Raw genomic sequence first — 19797 nt, 5'->3', positions numbered from 1 at the left:
GCAGAATAAATAAGCCATTATTGTAATGAGGACATTTCTTACGGAGGATATTTTTAAGACACAAATTACAAACTGTTCCTTCATGCCAGCCCAACAACATGCGTCTGTCACCTGCTTTTAGATTTTGAGCTAGTTTGCATTCTGCATGACTTGTCTTATAAGCCATACTGTAAAAGTACAAGGCTCTTCCTGAAACTATAATGACATTAACTGATAACACACACATAATTGTGTGCAACTGAATACCAACATTTACTCTTAGTGCTCCAGGGCTGCCCCACTTCCTTTGGAGATTCAGGGTCAAATTATCTGCCGGCGTAAGTGGATGAAATTCCACTCAAGTCAATGGAATTGTACCCTTTTACATGAGCAGACAACTTGCACCTAACTGTGTACTACAGATTTTGAAAATTGCTGGCCTTGCTTTTACTATTTCATGTTTAAAATACTTCAGCTATAAACCATCCAGATTTTCTAGACTTAAAAATGAGTGCTGCGTATATAGCAGAATTTTCACTCATCACTTTCCTATTTCCATGCCTTTCTTCAGCTCTGTATCTTTTTAACCATCTGTTTCTTTCTGGCTACCTGTGAAAAGGAGGCAAGCAACTTTATCTGCATTAGTATGTATTTTGACATCTGGCATCTGAATTTGACCGCAGTATCTATTTCTGAGTTGTTCAAACACCAAATGATACGAGTTACACTCATGAGCCATATTCAGAACCACATCAGCAGTTTACCCTCAATTCTCATCCTATTCACACAGCCTAACCATCCGCATAAGTTTTTTCATTTTTATTCTTATCATGCCTCGAAGTCAAGGTCCCCATTGTGCTAGGCACTGTACAAACAAAACAAAAAGATGGTCCATGCTGCAAAGAGTTCACAGTATAAACATAAGACAAGAGACAACAGATGGCTTCACACAGACCAATGGGGAAGTGGAGAAAAAACAGTGAGATGATACTGGTGAGCATGATTAGCAGTGGTATCAGTGCACCAGAAATAATAACTGTTCTCAAGTTTTTTGTAACCATCACAGCAAAGGAGAGTTTTAAGCAGGAATTTGAAGGAGAATAATAAGGTGGCTTTGTGGATGTTATAGGGAGTTCCTCATGAAGACTGACATGGAAGAAAGCATGAAGGTGCTTGTTTGAAAATTTAAACAAGTGGACGATAGAGGCTGGCATCATAGGCCGATCCTAAACTAGTAAAACACTATTGCTATAACATCGGGCAAAGGAAGACTCATCTAGCTCCCAGGAAGACTAGGGTAAAAGCTGGAAAAGGACTGAAGTCTAGAAAGCAACAGCAATCCACAGCTTTGGGGGAAAAAACCCCAAATTCTGCAGATTTTCATTTTTCCCCTTGTGAGTATTACTGAATATTGTCATGTTTAAATTCCACAAGACAAATCTAGGAAGGGTCATAACACTGGAAGAACCTGGGAGGAGAGGGTGAGAGTAATACGGTCACATGGTTGCTCTATAAGGCCAAGACGTGTGCACAGGTTCCCCTTTATGCATGTGACTAGTCCCAATTCCACTCACATGCCTCATGCTAAGCACCTGCACAAGTCTTGGCAGGACAGAGGCCTTATTGAGTAACCATATGATCTTACCACATGAGCACATCTTGATGTTCTCTTCCCCCGTGGCCCCCCCCCCTTTTTTTTTTTAAACTCTTATGGTGCATTTTGTAGGGCAGTAAATCAACTGAAAGTTAGCAGTTAAACAGAGTGTATTAGAGAGAGAAAATACTTCCTCTTTCCTCATTATGCTCCGTAGGCTCCATTCCTACCCTCTTGCACTTCTCTCTTTTCCTTCATTTCTCCTCTTCTGCGCCCACTCCCATCCCTCCTTTTCTTCCATGTCCCCTTTTCACACATCTACCACCAACCTTTGTAAAACAGGAAACACCCTGCCGCTCTTCCCACTTGACCCGTGAGTGCTTTAATTTTTATTTGCCAAGAGAAGTAGTCTGGGAGAGGTTTCATCCACTTAACTGATGTTTGCAGATAAGAAATGATTGCTACAAAACGGCATGGTTATGAGTAAAGTGCTATGCAAAGCCTAAACCACGCTGATGCTAAAGGGTAATGAAAAGTATTGCCATTTATTTCCAGTCAAACTGATTACTCACTGTCTTATGGGACATTGCAAGATCTTTTCTGTACTGCTGCATAGTTAAGAAGAACTCTGTTGAGGTACAGCACCATCCTGAATTTTAGAATTCATATTTGGTGCAACTCCACTGAAATCAGTGGAGTCATACACAGAATAAATCTCTCCTGATACCTCTATTCACGAGTGAAAATTTGCCACACTGCCAAACTTCACCCATTTAAGATTTAAGATTGGAGACTGAGAGAAAAACGGTTGTTTAAACACCCTGTATGCACTGCAGCAAGGATCTTTACAGTGGCTCTGCTTAGACTAGTGCCAAAGGCCACAATTAGAGCTGGTCAAAAATGGATTTAGAAATGAATATTTTTTACTTTCATGTACATTTTGCCCCAATCTTTTATAGGTTTTTGAAAAATGAAAATAAAATTTACTGTAGATGAAAATTTGGAAAAAAGAAATTCTGAAATCAGAAATTTGAGAGAAAATATCCATGTTGCCAAAAAGCTATTTTTTGCCATATACACAAAAAAGGTTAAAATGAAAAATTATCAACCAGCTCTGACTACTATGGAGGCAAAACAGGGATGAGCTGGGGGAAGGATGGAGCAGCCCAACAACCTCCACTATTTGTGTGGAGGATCTGCCTATAGAGTAGAATAGCAATTGAGGGAGTGGGGGCCAGTCACAGCATCACCAGCTCCTCGCCTCAGGCTGATGGAAGCAGATTTCATCTCCCAAAACTCTCCTAACACCACACGCATAGAGCCCAAATAATCAGCCTTTGTGTAGGTGGGATGAATTTCATCCTGTTGTCCATAATAATCTCTCTTTAAAGCATTGCAACCAAAAACGTGCTTCTTTATCAATATTTCAGGAGTTGAGTATTTCAGATGGCTCCTGAAAACTGGTTGCTGGGCTGGTAGAATTAATTTAAAAAAAAAAAAAAAAAAACACTTTTTTTTTTTTTTTTTTTTTAAATAAAGGCCAAGAAATACAGCAGAACCTCAGAGTTACAAACACCTCGGGAATGGAGGTTGTTCGTAATTCTGAAGAAAACGTTTTGGTTGTTCTTCCAAAAGTTTACAGGTGAACATGGACTTAATGCAGCTTTGAAACTTTACGATGCAAAGAAAGATGCTGCTTTCCCTTTTTTTTTTTAGTAGTTTACGTTTAACACAATACTGTACTGTACTGCATTTGCTTTTTATTTGTCTCTGCTGCTGCCAAATTGTGTACTTCCAGTTCCAAATGAGGTCTGTGGTTGACCAGTCCATTCGTAACTCAGAGTTATGAACACCGGCGGTTCTACTGTACACCATTGTCAACTCATTCAAAAATAGGCACCCTAAATTGGGCTCCTGGTTGTCAAAACTGTTCAATGCCCCACAGCTCCCACTGAGGTCAAATGGGAGCTGTTCAGTGCTCAACACTTTCAAAAATCAAGCCACTTACTTATATGCCTATATAAGCATTCAGGACCTTCACTTTCAGCTTACATCTTCTAGTGCTTCAATCAGCCATATTTAAATACCTCCAGTGACCGGGCTTTCACCACTTCCGTTCATCAGCATAATAGATAGCCTCCCAAGGCCACATTTGAACATTTTATAAATGATTTCATTTAGTTTTAAAGGGATTCAACTGTACTGTTGTGCTAGCCTTCACTAGGAGTGCACACACAAATCATGTAATTGCATTCTGTTCCTAATTAGCATGTGCAATCACCTGACCCAAAAAACAATTCATGCAATTAAACCACAGAAATTACACACATATTTTTTCCACACTTACATTGGTAAAGATTTTCAAAAGTGGCTAGTGGTTTAGGTGCCCCATGTTTTGGGTAACCTACTTGACACATGTTAAAGGGGCCCAATTTTCAGAAGGCACGGGTGCTAAGCACTGTTCTAAAACTAGGTCTCTTGGAGATCTCTCTTTGGGAACTCAGAAACTGAGGCACCCAAAAATCACTAGTTGCTTCTGAAAATCTTCGCCATAAAGCCAAAACAATTCTTAATGTCCTTTATTGTGTTAGAAACACTCTGGAGAGAAGAACTAAGTATCAAATGTTTTAAGCCGTCTTAAAATGCTGGGTCATGTGCTTGAAATTGATATCTAACTGCAGTTTAATAACCAGTTCCAATACTAGACATCACAGAGGAATAAGCTGATCTTTTTAAAAGGCTGTCTCAGTAGTCAACACTGTCAGTAAACGTACTGTGACATGCAGTGCTCCATGAATTTCCCATTGCTAATACAAATGTTGTATGTTTTACACTTCAGGAATGATTGCTATGTTAAGCATTAAAAGAGGTAGGGCAAGGGGATAGAGGAAACCTACTATTCTAAAAGCCGCAGTCTTTTGATTTCTTATTTGTCTTGAGCAATATGAAATGTTGCACAGTTATCTTCTAATGTCTGTGAACTGAGTTATTAAATAAATGACTCCATGCAGGGCAGAAATGGGCCAAGACATGCCGCTATTTGCACTCACAATGCAAATTCAGCTGGATGGATGAAGCTGGCATAGTGCATCCTCATCAGGATATTTGTTAGCCTTGTGGGCTGCTCTCAGAGATCATCTTTGTTATTCAAGCCCAGCCTCATGCTAAACTCTGGAGCCACTGATGGAAAAAAAGACTAATGGGAAAATAGTGCAGAAAGTATACATTTCTAAACACAGTTTCATTTCTACAATGTGTGTGTTGCCATCAGGGAGAGAAGGGTAGAGATAATAAAACAGGGTTAGGTGATTGATTTGGTGCAATTAAAAACACTGACGTGTTTCACTGTTAACATTTGGAGCTCAAAATTGTCCTGTTATTGTTACAGTTTCACTGAGGCCCTGACCAAGACCAGTTTATATTGACAGGACAGACTATGGAGGCGGGAGAAAAGAAATATTGTTATCTCTACTGTACTGATGGGGAACTGAAGCACAAAGAAACTAAATGGCCTGCTCAAAGTCAGCCACAAAATTTGGGGCAGATCTGGGAACTGAAGACAGATCTCTTCAATCTTAGTCTAGTTCCCTAACCTCAAAACCATCCCAGAACAGCATAACAGGAGAAGCATGGGAACATGGTAAACCACTTCAGTCACCCTGGACAAGCTTGCACTTTAGGAATTCTTTCCAAGACTATGAGTGGTGGGAAGTTGGCTCTTCTCTTACGAGTCTGGTTCTTTGCATTCCCAAAAGAGTTCAGGTTTGCCTGATTTTGCCATGAGGAGACAAGCCCAGATTTCTTAGAGTTCACTCACCATTACTGCAATGTGCTGGAATTCTGCAGAGTGTGTTGGATTCTGAATACTTCAGCCTGGGCTTAAGCAGCTGTTGAATTACAAGTAAAAAGGGCTATATTTTCCACTACCTCTCTCTTGGTAATCCAGTCCTCACATGATAACTTCTTGTAATTTTACCAAGAATGTGCAGACCTAACACACACACACACACACACTTGTAGAAGACAAAAGAACTATGGCACAACACAGAAAGGTGGTTGTCAACAAAAGCAGATGGTCAAAGAATTGGACAAACACTACTAGTTTCATAAACAAAGTTTTTGCTTTCATTATAAATGCCACACTTAGTTAACCAGCTTCCAAACAAGATGATAGAAGTAGCCAGTTGAAAACAAGCTTTCTGCTAGGCTTCTGTGTTTTTATGACAAAACTAAAAGTCTACAGATGGAACAACTCAAAGCTCATTCTTAAACAGGTTGGTCCCCCCTTCTCCTCCAACAACATATTGCATTAAATAGAAGCAACAACTAGAAACAACAGGGGTGTAATTTTATTGCTATAGTTTCAATGTGAGTACATCTGGATTTTTTCCAAGGATGGCCTTCCCTTCCCTCCAGCATTCAACTTGTTCCTCAACATGCTTCATCTGAAGCCTTGCAGAGAGTTACACTCAGCCATTTCAATCATTCTTCTCATTCTTTTGTGAAATCCTGGCTCCATTGAAGTCAATAGCAAAACTTTGACTGAAATCAATAGGGACAAGATTTCAAGCAGTGTCTGCGGGCCCACTCTTCTCCCCTCAGTGGCTGGCGTGCCTCTTTACTCTCCAACAGACCTGATACGACAAAGATGAGGAGAAATGCTGTTTGTCAGAAAGATGCTTTGTCTGCAGCACATTAGGTTTGTTGCTGTTCTCCTGATGAGAGAGCTGCACATTCCTTTTAGGTGGCCAACTACACATTTGTGAAAACCAATATTATAGTATCAAAGGTGGAGAAGAGGGATGGCAAACAAGGCATTATGTAATAATAATTATGATCATTAAATCCTCATTTGAATTGTAGCTGCATCTTTATTGGAACCATAACGTGTAAGCAGCATGTGAAAATTTCTCCTGGTTTCCATTCAAAGGAAAATTTCTCCTGGTTTCCATTCAAAGGAAAATTTCTCCTGGTTTCCATTCAAAGGAGGCTGCGTATTGAGGTGACGCCTGTAAAGTAAACTAACAAAGCATTTAAACACCAAATAGTCTTCTGAAGTGTCATTGTTTCTGTTGCAAGTTTACAGCTCTGATATTAAACACACAACTCACTGGAGCTTGCAGGCCAAAATTTTCAAAAGTGACATGATTTTGGGTGTCCAACTTGAAACATTTGAAAAGGACCCGATTTTCAGAGAAAGCCGAGATCCACCACTTGCAAAATCAAACCCTTTAATGTGTCCCAAATGGGCACCCAAAAGTGCTAGTCACTTTAAAAAATGAGGGTTGCAGTCACCTTAAACAGTTAACATTTAACAATGGGACCCACACTGTGGCACCTTTTTTCAGAAAGGGGGGATGAAAAATAAAATGTTCATGATTTTCAAACATGGAAACAAAATTCTTTGTTTGAAATTGAACAAAAAATTTAATTTTGTTTCCTCAAAGGATAGACAAAAATGTAAAGGAAATTCACTTTCACGAAAGTTCCCATTTCCTACTAAAAACCTTCCTCTGGTTTAAAAAAGAAAACCTCATTGGCTATTAAAAACATATTGAAGTGTCACCAAGGGAGAGATCTGGTGTAAAATCAGCATAGCGCCATTGGAGCTGGTCCTTGATGTCTGGTTTCAAATACTATTAATATTACTATAATATTACAGTCAGCTTCCATTGTTAAAATAAATCCATTTAATGCAGAAGCATTTATTTTAACAAGAGAAAAACATCATTTATTTGCAGCTTAAAAGTGGCAGTACAAGCAACATTTACATCAACTGTGGAATGGATTTAGACCAAGACTTACTCCACTTCCCATAGCTCCCTATAAATAGAGCAATCCCTACTCAATATACACAGCAAGATGTGACATAAAATACTAGGTTTCTACTTGCCTTTTATAGGTCATTATTGTCAGGCTGCAATTAAAACCAGTGACTCTGAAGTGCTTCATACCTAGTGCTATAAGCGTGTTTAACAAACCTAATCAAATACCGTAAAGCCTGCAGAATTTTTCACCTGGGAATGTCAATTTCCAGGAAGGAAAAGAATTGCCTCATTATTGGCGATCTCCCCTTCTACTATTGATGGATTTTTTATTTTTTTTGACTGCTTTTACATTTTTGTCATAAAATATATTCTGGGACATTCAAAGCGACTTACCCAAACATAGCTGTAGCCAATTCAGGTGTAATCCTTCATACCTCACACACACAAAACTTCCACTGGAGTGAGTCTTATGAAATGCAGGATCAGTGATTGCGATGGAGAATTACTTGCCAGTGTACACTGGTTTTTTATTGGGTGATCTGTAGGGCAGGAGCTGTATATTCCTTTATGTGTGAACAACACCCATAAGGGGTGCTGGCATAATACACAGTTATATTATTATTTACCCACTGGATGAGTTTTGATATACAATACATTTTTATATAAGTATTAGAGCCAAATTATTACAAGCATTTAGGCACCTAACGTCCATTGAAATCAACAGCAGTAAGGCACACAAGTGCCTTTAAAACTATGACCCTTAGTGCCTATCAAACTTTTAGCACTGCATACATCAATTAACAAAAAGAGTATTACTCCTGATTACGCAAGTGTTACTGAGTCTAGTCCCATTAGTCAAGGCTTCCAATGAGATTGTGCACAGAGCATAATGTTAAGTATATATATAAATCTTTGCAGAACTGGGCAGAGGTGCTTGAACAATTTGTATAGTGGGGGTGTTGAGAGCCATTGAACCAAACTGTAAACCCTGGATATAATGGAAACCACTTCAAGCCAGGGGGCGCAGCAGCACCGCCCACACCAGTAGTTCCAGCACCGATAGAACTGGGCCTGAACAGACAAAGGGTAGAAAAAAGAAATTGTTGTCATTCTCTTTTTACAGATGGGAATAGAAAAACTTAATGACTTACCCAAAGTCACACAAGATGGCTATTGTAGGGCAAGGAAATGAACCCAGATTGCTTGAGTCCCAAGTCACTGCTTAACCACAAGGCCATCTTCCCACCAATAATAATCTCTCTCTCTGCTCCACCACCAGATCATCCACTTTTAAATCACTCCATTCCTGGGAGAGTTTTCATTGAGAATTGACAAGTTCGATTGGGTTGGAGCTTTATTTGGGTTTTTTAAGCTACAAAATGCAAATGTGTAGAGACAAAATTTATTTCACCACGGACAGTAACTGCAGAACAAATTCAGTTTGAGTAGCTTTTCTTTGCATAAAGCATCTATTACGATGCTGAGTAAAGTGCTCATTAGCCATCATGAATACTATAAATGGCGGAGGTTAGTTCACTGAAAGCCTGACCTTTCTGAATATCGTGCCTCTAAAAAAGCTTCTCCCCATGATCTGCAGTGTTTGAAATTCTGGTTAATTGGGAGCTAGTCTCTCTCTCTCTCTCTTTTCTCTTTTATAAACTTTGTCCAATGCAGAACTGTGCTGACAGTAAATGTCACTGTAAATTGTAACTGACATTAACTCAGTGGACATGTTGAATTTCCCATTGGTCTGCAACAAACTGAGCCATTGTCATCACACTATCCTTGTTAATGGGCATCTCCAAAGTTCAACAGTTGTTAATGGTAAATTGAGGAACACTCATTTAGACATGCGCTCTTACCCTTTGGCCCCAGCAGCAGGTTAATTATTTACCATGATACATAATGGAGATGCTAAACAAATTAGCCATGGAACACACAAAGCAAATAAGTTTACATTGTAGTTGTAATTTATGACCAATACCGTACTATAGCATTCTGATGAATTCAGATTAAAACTCGGGATGAGCCAGGTCAGCGTTCACAGTTTATACTTTCCTCTAGCCAAATGTGCTAAAGCTGAAACTGATCCACAAACCCTGAAATTTTGGAAAGGTCAGATTCATGATTGTTCAGATATAGGCAAACAAAGGCAATGCGTTTTGGGGGGAGGGGGTGGGGAGAGGGAGGAGATGCGGGGTCACATGCACCCCCAGATTTGCTATTTGGCTTGTACGGAGCATGCTCAATAACACTGTGGAAGCTGGCTGTCCTCACTCTGCTCCCTCACTATCTCTAGGCATGGGTTGTCTCCATGCCGAGAGCAGAAATTCAGATCTGGATCCATGGTTTGGATCTGGAATTTTGTTGCTGGGTCATCTCTGGTAAAAACACATGCCCGCAGTGAGCAGCTGGGACCCAAGGAAACCTTTTCCAGTTTAAAAAGCTTCATGTTCTGGGAACACTTGTTATTCTGCTCAATTATACCTTGGATGTTAGTTTTAGAATTAAATTCACCTCCTAGACACACAAACTTGGTATTTACTTATTGTTTATTCTTGTAACACAGGAATTTTAAAAGTAATTAAAAATAAATCCAAAATGAAATTGCAAGATGGCAATTCTTGCAAGATTGCAAGAAATTTCAAATATCTCATTCATTTATTATATCTGCTTTCTACTTATTCATTTCCACTCTGTTTCATTACTAGTTTTCTTCCATCCATTTGTGACATTTCCATATGATCTTGCACGATTCAACCTTTAAATTTCCTGTAATTTGAATATATATGCACACACACAACATAAGAAATTAATTTCTTCATTAGTAGATTATTAATTAGTATTAAGAACATATTTATATTGATGTAAACATGTGGTGCTTCATGAGAAGGGGCCTGATCCTCAGACATAGCTCTTCATCTTGAAAAGGACAGAAAGGAATCCCTAATTATCACCAAAAAAAAGGGGCACTTTAAAATTGAATTAAAACTGAATTTTTGTGATGTTAACTAAAAAGAAAATGAGAGTTTAACATATACTGAGTGAAGCGCTTCTGTAATATTTATCGCATCCTATTTGAGATCTTGTTTTGCTTCTTTTCTTTTGCATGCATGGCACAAATTACTATTGTTATTATACCTTCTTCTTCTTTTTTTAAACACAGCATCAGAGCTATGGTTAACACTTTACAGGCAAAAGATGTATCGAGGCCTCTCCTAAGGAGCATATACTCTCAAGTAGACATTACAGAGTGAGGGATGACATACTATGGGCAGAGGAAGTGCTTTATTATTACTGTGGCAGTGTCTAGAAGATCCAGTTCAGGGACTGGGACCGCACTAGACTAGTCACAGTCTGCACATAGCAAAAACACGGTCTTTCCCCTAAAAACCTTACAACCAAAGTATAAAGCCTGACAAAATGTGGATACAACAAACAGAGAAGGGAGCACAAAGTAACAATGAGACTATTCTGATAAGCATAATAAGCAGCACTCATGGCACACCACATGGCAGGAGCGAGAAGTTAAGAGGATGATGAGGGTTACAGTTCAGAATATAAGTGCAGATAGGTTTCTGGTTTTTCTATTTTATTTCTCACTTCACTATAACAATAAAATATAATTTTCAAAAAAAAAAGAACGGCAGCAGTCTTGAAAATGAGCTCATAGAAACCTCTATATCAGGGGTCCGCAAACTACGGCCCGCACGCCACATCCAGCCCGCGGACACATTTTGACCTGCCTGCTGAGTCCACTCCCACCTCCTGGCCCCGCCCACCCCTTCCCCCACCCCCCTCCCATGTGACATGGGCCCAGCGCCCTGGCGTGGAGGAGCTGCTCTGGCCCACCATAAGAGCAAGACTGAGTTATGTAGCCCTGGCAGCTGAAAGTTTGGGGACCCCTGCTCTGTGTATTAAAGGAACAAACCCTGGATTGTTTAAAGCTCCCACTGCTACCTGCTCTGGTTTGTGCCATATAGGCTCACATTAAAGATGCTTTAAGAGCAATACCACCCAAGAAGGAGCTTGGGGACGGACTGTGCAAGGGGAAATCTCCTTTCATTCTTTCCTCACACACTGCCACTACCCCAGTGCCTCATATGCACACATGCTAGGGCCAGACACAATCTGGCCTTGCATACATTTCCTGCCGTATGCACAATTGAAGTCAGTGGGCACTTATGTATAATTAGGCTTGGAAGAATTAGATTTGTATTGATAAATGTCAGTCAACATCAATTTCACCCTACAAACACAAACCAAGGAGAAATACTTCTATCCATGATAACAGAAATTTACAGCTAGGCAAAGTAAGAAAAATGCTGCTTGAGAACTAATCAGAGTTTGATTTAAGGATATTGACTTTGTAGATTTTGACATGTGATGTTGGTAATTTGTGTCTTAATGGTTTTAAAGCTCAAAAACAATAAAGTTTTTAATCTCATCTCCTACTCTTGTTAAAATAATTATTGTTTGATTCCTCTCTAGTCTAACCAGCCCTCATTTTCCTGCAACTGTGAAAATGTAAATACATACAAATATAAATGGATGCTTAAAATAAACACTGATATTATCAGCCAAATTATACAACAACAAAAACTGAATTCTGCCAAGCCTATGTATAATGAGCCATGGCCACCTACATACAGGCACTGTGATTGGCACTGAGGATCAAATGCAAGACTTTCAGCAGCAGTGACTGGGTCCTATTGACTTTAATGGTGCAGGATCAGGTGCCAAAAGCATAAATTTCTATTTGAGCGAAGGAATAAATCCAGGATTATGGTAAATATCAGCATCTTATCCTCCATAGAGTCAACCACTAGTGAAAGAATTCATTCCAAGCAACAAGGAAAAACTCCCATTGACTTCAATGGGCTTTTGATCAAGACCTAAAAGCGTGTTTCACACATACAGGTAGACAGAATAGATTACTGCAGTCCTTTTTATGCCCTGTGAATCTCTGACCACAAGTTTTGCTATATAGATTGTATTTGTTTCAGCCACCACTATGAAATGCAGCTGTTTCTGATGTGGAATGGGAAATCACAGCTCACAGTCACCCTACAAAAGAGCTGCAGGACAAAAAGAAATGCAATAGTCAGGGAAATCTGTAGGGAGGATTTGAGGGAACCAGACTGGGATTCATTTCATTCATCACTAACTTTCAGTCAAAAGCTCTTCATAATCTTCTAGGCCAAGGAAAAACCTGGAGTCAAATAGATCAGTGTGACACAGCTCAAGTGTCCTGTTCAGATTTGCTGCTGGCTTTGAAGATGTTAACCTGATTTACCAATACAATTGGCATGCCCATATGTGGTGGGAACAGCGATGTCCCACATGCCCACAGGAGAAAAAAAACTGTATTTGTTTTAAGGACACTAAGCAAAGCAGAAAGGAAATACACACAAATCAGAAAGAAAGCTTTTGGAGTTATCTATGAAGTGCACAAGTTTCATCAGTACAGGTCTGAATAAGGATTCATGCTTTCAACAGGCCTTCTTTGGACCTGTCACAGGTATTCTTTTCCTTAGCTTCCAGCAGAATGCACAAGCTGGCTCTTTTATTATTCACCCACATCCTTTGATGGACAATACAGAAAGTCAGCATTGCACGTCAATGCAGAGAGCTTGCCCAGAGTCCCTCTGCCTTCAAGCACTTGAAGATCTTTGCCAGAGGATTTTTTTCTATTTTTGGAGAAAAAGAACACACACCTACAACAGACTTAAAAGAAAGAATATATATTATATATATATATATATGGGTAGATCCAATTCTGCTCAGCATTTAGGACATGGTGTGGCAATGAATAAAACACTAGGAAAATGAACAGCGCTTCTGCCCTATCATTCCGGATGGAGGCAGCTACCAGTCAATTCTGGATGCGTACTGTAGAGTTCTGCCATTTTGATGCTGCCTCAGCTTCATGTTGCACAGACAGCCTGATCCAGCGTCCACTGGAGTCAATCTGATCAAGTCCTGAGTTTGGTGGTATGCCAGAGCTGCATTTGGTGAGATGGGTTCAATTGCATCATTGAAGAAAAGGCAAACATTTTTTCTTGTGTCAGAGACTGTGTTGCTGGCCTGCAGGTGGTGTGTTCTTTTATTTATTTGGTGATCTTTCTGTTTAAGGTCTTAATGTATGGAGCCCAAACTCGCTAACTGGCTGTAGAACACAACTCTGCAAGATAAAGAATTTCGCCGTAGCCAGGCAAGAAGAAGATTCCATATCCTGACCCCAGACACTCAGACTATGCCAAGGTAATAGATCTGGGCTTATCCCCCGAAACATTCCCTTTCCTCTCCACACGTCTTTCTTCATCTCTTGTCCTAGAACAAAGCTATTTCTTTTAGCGTGAACCGAATTTCTACAGGAGCTCTCCAGAGTCAAGCAACTTTATTAATCTCAGAGAAGATTAAAAGCAGAGAGCAAAGGAAGAGGAGAGGGGACAGTACTTTCAGATCAGCACCACAAGGTCAGAGTCTAATATACTATGAAACTGTTAACAAAGAAACTTAAAATTTAACATGCCCCTTGGGGGAAATAATGTACTTTCTCTTCCATCTTGTCTGTCTCCTTTCCCTGCGTCTCCCCTCTCATCTCCGTAGTGAATCCTGACAGGGACGCTGCAGACAATATAAATGGAGGCAAAACTTGGCCTCAAGTAAATATTTACACTTATTCAAGCTCTTTGGGTAGGAACTACGTATTCCTGTATGCATGGACAAAGTCTGGCACATTGTAGGTGCTCACAGTAAGTCTCAGAAGTCACAGAGGCCACAGGCAGGCTGATGGCTACCTGTGACTACTGAGACCACTGTGACTATTAATTTATCTACTAAGGCCCAATTCAGCAAAGCACCTAAACACATGCTTAAGTTCATCTTTGAATAAGGATCTATGGATAAAATTTTCAAAAGCACCTAAAGTGACATGAGCTTAAATCTCGTATTCAAAAGTGACACAGGCACTTGGGGTGGGGTGTGTTCCAAAAACTAAGTGTCTAAATACCATTGTCTTTCAGTGCGAATTAAGGGCTGAATCTCCTGAGACCCTTTAAAAATCTCACCATTAGACTTAGGCTCCTAAATACCTATATGACTTTTCAAAATAAGTCTTTGGCCCCTTAATCACTTAAGAGCCTTTGGAAAATGTTACCCTAAGTCTTTACTGATACCTTGTGTTCTCCTTCACCCCCACCTTCATCCCACTGCATGCTGTCTAAAATGCAAGTGGTTTCATGCAGAGGCCAATTTTGTGTTATTTCCTTCTACAGAGTTCAGTCCAATGGGGTCCTTCCCGATCCCTGACTGGAGCGCTAGACACCACAACTACACATTAGTTTTGCTTGTGCAACTTACATTCCATTCTTTGGAAACAAGACCCTTTACATCACACTACACTAGAGATTTGAAACAGATAAATACCTTTATGTGAATCAGTATCTGCTTTATGCATGATTAATCTTCTTACATCAGGAACACCCTGCAAAGAGACTATAAAGGGGAAGCACCCTATTCTTTATATTCAGATGACAGTGTCATAATAAAATGTCACCTTCTACCTAAGATTTTATAATTTGTTGACACAAAGGACTGAACAAACTTGATGCCTGCCCTGAAAAGTACCAAATGAACTCAGATAGGGTAAAACGAAAACGCTCAGGTCCATTAAGCAAGGCCATTTAAACGGTTCATAAGCCCATGTCTATGGAAGCATATTAGTTGATTATTTCAATCCTGTGACCATTTGGAAGAAAGTATACCTGAGCACAAATGGAGTATTCCATGTTCTAAATATGCTCTTGTTTCCCTCTAACACATCAGCATGTCAGCATTGCATTCTACACAGACTCCATATATTTGATTTGGATGTATTTTGATTAAGCAATAAGACATGATTGACAGATTTATCCTCATTAAAAAACAATATCACTCCAAAACCTGAAAATCACACGGGGCCAGACTGCGATTACTGTCAAAGGACAACTCATGTGAGTAACTGATCAGCAACGGGAGTAAAAGAGTCACACGTGAATCATTCCACTTACGTTACTTACACGAGTAACTGCCCACCACTGGCAGTAAGGGATTCACAATCTGATTATTCTCAGGTATTAAAGTGACATTTTCCCTGACTCTTTCCAAAGCAACAAGCACCATAATTCTGGCTATTATGACTTCTCTTAGAACGTACCTTTCTAAATAAAATCAGTTGCTCCTCTAGATCACATGGATGGCATATTATACAAGAAGGGCTTTCTCATGAGCGGAAAAGAGCTCTCCAGAGGTCAAAAAAATGGATCAGGTTAGCTTCCTTCAAAGGTCAATGTTTCTTGAAAGCAGACCTCTAAACAGAGCTTGCCAGCTAGTCTACATAGCTAAATCATCAGGCTGGGGTTTCCTTCCTTCCCTCCTTAGTACAGTAAAAACAAGATAAGCAGTAGCCTGATCCAGGCAGATGCTGAGTGCTCGCAGCTCCCACTGAAGTCAACGGAAATTGAGGGTGTTCAGCATCTCTAAGGTTTATGCCCCTGAATCAACTGTGTACAGCAGTGAGCATTTCTGCATGAAAAATAAATTCATGTTCACAATTACCTGCTGCTTGCATTTACACATTTGCAATTACCCATTATTTAGGCACAAATATGCATTTTGCCAGCATCTCTTATGAGCTAACTTTTGCAAATGTAGCCCAACTTGAGGATCTGTTCAAACGTCTCCTTTTCTTTTCAGGATCCATCCCCTTTTGTCCCATCAAAGGAGATTTAATCAGGACTTTGTCTCTGGGAAGGGAAGGGCCTTTCACCACATTGTGCATTAGCTGTTGTAACAAACTGTTAAAATGGCTGTCTTAACACACACACACACACACACACACACACAATGTGATTTAAGTTTAAATTATAAATTGGAGGTGGCATGATCTTGTGGATGAGCACCAGCCTGGAAGGCAGAATAACTAGGTTCAATTCCTGCGCCTCTGCCACTGCTCTGTTGTGTGACCTCAGATGGGTCATTTCACCTCTCTCTGTCTCTTTTCCCCCTTCCAACCCTTTATCGACATGTCTTCTCCATTTAGACTGTAGGCTTTTCACTGTAGGACTGCCTCTCATTATGTGTTAGTTGTATAAACACAATGGGGCGCTGAGCTTGGTTTGTGGGGTCTCTAAGCCCTATCTTAATATAAATAATGAGATTCGTTCCACATGGATTGAGTCTCCCATTTTCATCAAAAGGTTCATAATAATCTTTATCATCATCATCAGTACTAGAACTTTGCTGCTATATCATGCAAAGTCTTTAGTCTCAATGCTGCAGCCTTATAGAGAGAAGTCCTATGTTTGATGTTCATATCTACAAAGCATGTTTACAGAGACATTACTTGTTTATTTGATGTCTTGTTGGCTTTCAATTCATTTTGCCTGAGGCCAAGATCAGGTCAAGTGGACAAATCCTAGAGAGAAATGAGGCATCTTTTAGCTAAGTGCAGGCTTAAGGAAGGAAGGAAGGAAGGAAGGAAAGGAAAGGAAAGGAAAGGAAAAAGAAAAAAGCTCTCTAATGAGAACTTTTTCTTCCAGCTCTTTGATTAAATACAGCAGCCAGAATGGCAAAAAGGATAAAAATGTCCACCATGGATCTTAAATGCAGCCTGCATAGTAAGGCAAAACAATTTTGGCTGATTGAATATGTGAACATGCATTACATTTTATATGAATAAGGAAAAAGAGAGAAAGAGAATTCAGAACGGGCAGGAGTAATGCTGCCATGCTGTTGCTGATTTTTTACAGCAGTTACCGCTGAAAAAGCTGTATGCACAGTCTATTGAGCATTTTGGCCAGAACTCCCAGCTTCAAGGTCTCTATGTCACAGATGGTTTATCTGGAGAAAAATGATAATGGCGGCAAACTGCATGGGTTATCGCTGTTAATGGGAGCAAGGAAAGGAAGGAAAGGATACACTGAGAATAATGAAAACATCACTCTCGTTGTTCTAGTGCAAATTCCAAATAAAATGAAGTGCTTACTGAATACTGAGATCATTACCATATAATTAACTGTTATGAGTTTTAGGACCTGGTACAAATGGCTCCAACTGAAAAAAGTTGTTGTGCAGTCTCCGAGATCCCACAAAACGCATGTCTTTTTATATGAGAATTGCAGCTAATGTTCTCCAAAAAAAGAAAAGGATAGGTGTTGGTGGGTTCCCTGGCGCTCCTAGAACGACTTTTAATCCTCTTTTCAGTGCCACTGGAGACACAACACACTCTTTGAAAAATAGCACTCAGCATGGTATGTTGGATGGTCCAGATGCCACTTTGTAAAATAATGATGATCTTACTTTTTAAATGTCTATCACTAGAGTCTTACGTACACATGGAGATGCATCACATGCATTAGTGCACCTGGAAATGCATGTATTATGAATGTGACATTCTTCCTCCCCATCTACACACACAATTATAAGGAAAAGAGTTATGTATTTTCATTGATTCCTTTGAGAGATTTGAATTTTAGATTTAGTCTGAAAAGTGTTAATTTGTACCGAAGGCACTAAACATTTTATATCAGTCAATGAGCTAAACTCCTCACTGGGTTGGCTTAACTTGTGCAACACCACTGACTTTGGCAGGGTTATATAGTTTGGATTATGATCTGTAAGCCAGGAAAGAATTTAGCCCACTATTGGGTAGAAGAGTCAGCATGGTCCAGCAGATAGGGCAATAGACAGGGACTCAGGAAACCAATATTCCCTTCCCTGCTCTGCTACTGATCTGCTGTGTGACCTTCAGCAAGTCATTTCCCCTCTCTGTGCTTCTGTTTTCCCTCCCACTGTTTGTCAGTCCTATCTATTTAGACAGTGAACTCTTTGTGGGGGCAGGGAGTTACTCTCAATACATGTATGTACAGCACCTAGTACAATGGGGCACCACTTTCAGCTGAGGATAATAAAAGCATATTAATAATATACTCTATTACTAATGTATTAAACTAAGAGTGCATTTATAAATACTTCACTAATAATATGAGCCAAATCTGCTTTCAGATCCACAGACTGGACTTGTCAATGGTGGAAGTAACAACCTGCTATACCAAGTTCCATCAGCAGAAACCTGTTTGTTTTAAACAAACATAAAACAATTTTCAGTTTTTAGATTTCATGCAGTCTGTTGCTTCAACTGCCTGTGCTTTACTGTTGTGTATGTGTGTGTGTAATATATATATATAGGTGGAGTTAAATATTGGCAGTGATGCTAGAATGTAATTCAGAGATCAGGAATATGGAATGAGATTGTTTTGGAAGGGAAACGTGAACAGGAATGGAACAAATAAGAACCCACTGAGGCTTTGCTTAGTTTGGAAGGTACTGACATGTTGATATAACATTTCCCCATGTTGTTTTTCATTCTCACATCACAGGCCCCTGCACCTCTGCATTTAAGCGGAGTCTGGAATAGAGCTGGATGGAAAAATTGTGATGCAATGGGTTTTCATTGGAAAATGATGATTTGGCAAAACTGAAACATGTCAGAACGAAGCAGAATAAGGAACTTGGAGCTGGGTCTCCCACATCCCAGCTGAGTGCCTTAGCCACCAGAATATTGACTATTCTCCATCTTTGGTTTTTCCTGAAAAATTTTAAAAAATCTCAGCTTCATCCTGATGCAGAAGAGGAAAAAAATTTTGAAATCTCAAAAAGTTTCACAGGATGGCAAAACTATTTCCCGCCCAGCTCTAATCTGTAACTTGGAAGTGTCAAAACATTACTACAAAGGCTACAGCCACAGTATTTTGAAACAAAATGGAAGCAGAAAGTACCAGAAAACTCACAAGCAAGCCTGTTCATACAAGATTTCCAACCTATTTTTACATACTTGAGGAGTCTGGATCAAGTAAGCATCGAAATTCTGGGGTGCTTATTCTATGAAACCCAAACTCCAAACCTTCACCCAGCACAAAATTTAAGTGATATCGCATATTAAGAATATATCTAGCCTTATGATGTCCTTCCTTTGGGGCTGAGCTACTTTGCAATATGGAAATCACTGAAATCAGAGGAAAGACTTCCATTTGTTTCAGCAGGTGTTGGATTGGGCCATGCATCCATAATAGTGGCACCCAGAATGTCCTGTGAACATGCACCATTCTCTCTTGTAGCATTCAATTTTACCTCGTGACCCATTTTACTTTGTGACACCAGCAGCTTGTATGAGAACAGTAGTTAGAGATAGAAAAGACCTAAAAAGCTATTCAGCCACACGGACAATCAAAGGGTTAAGTTAGATCTTGTACCTTCAAAAAAAACTTGGCAATAAGATTTCAATGCCTGTGTGCTGTCAGCTAGGATAAATTTTTGAGTCACATACTGCTGTTTGCAATATATAATCGAAAAAATGATTTTGGATAGACATTAAAATGCTTCAGTGACATTTCTTTCACTTGACCAACATCT

At 39.7% G+C, this 19797-nt stretch overlaps 1 long non-coding RNA gene across 2 annotated transcripts in view; it reads right to left on the bottom strand.

The window, feature by feature from the left end:
• Positions 1-5701: 5701 nt before the first annotated feature.
• The window catches only part of LOC137159187 (uncharacterized), a 75059-nt gene continuing 60963 nt past the window's right edge, over positions 5702-19797 (bottom strand). For both annotated transcript variants that reach the window (XR_010921573.1, XR_010921574.1), the window contains exon 4: positions 5702-6207. This is a non-coding gene — a long non-coding RNA (uncharacterized lncRNA). The remainder of the gene's footprint in view (positions 6208-19797) is intronic.

The sequence above is a fragment of the Emydura macquarii genome, unplaced genomic scaffold (assembly GCF_026122565.2).
Source record: "Emydura macquarii macquarii isolate MOO-44397 ecotype Brisbane River unplaced genomic scaffold, CSIRO-AGI_Emac_v2 contig_1790, whole genome shotgun sequence".
In the NCBI taxonomy this organism is placed as follows: Eukaryota; Metazoa; Chordata; order Testudines; family Chelidae; genus Emydura; species Emydura macquarii.
This window is presented reverse-complemented; position numbering and strand designations above follow the sequence as displayed.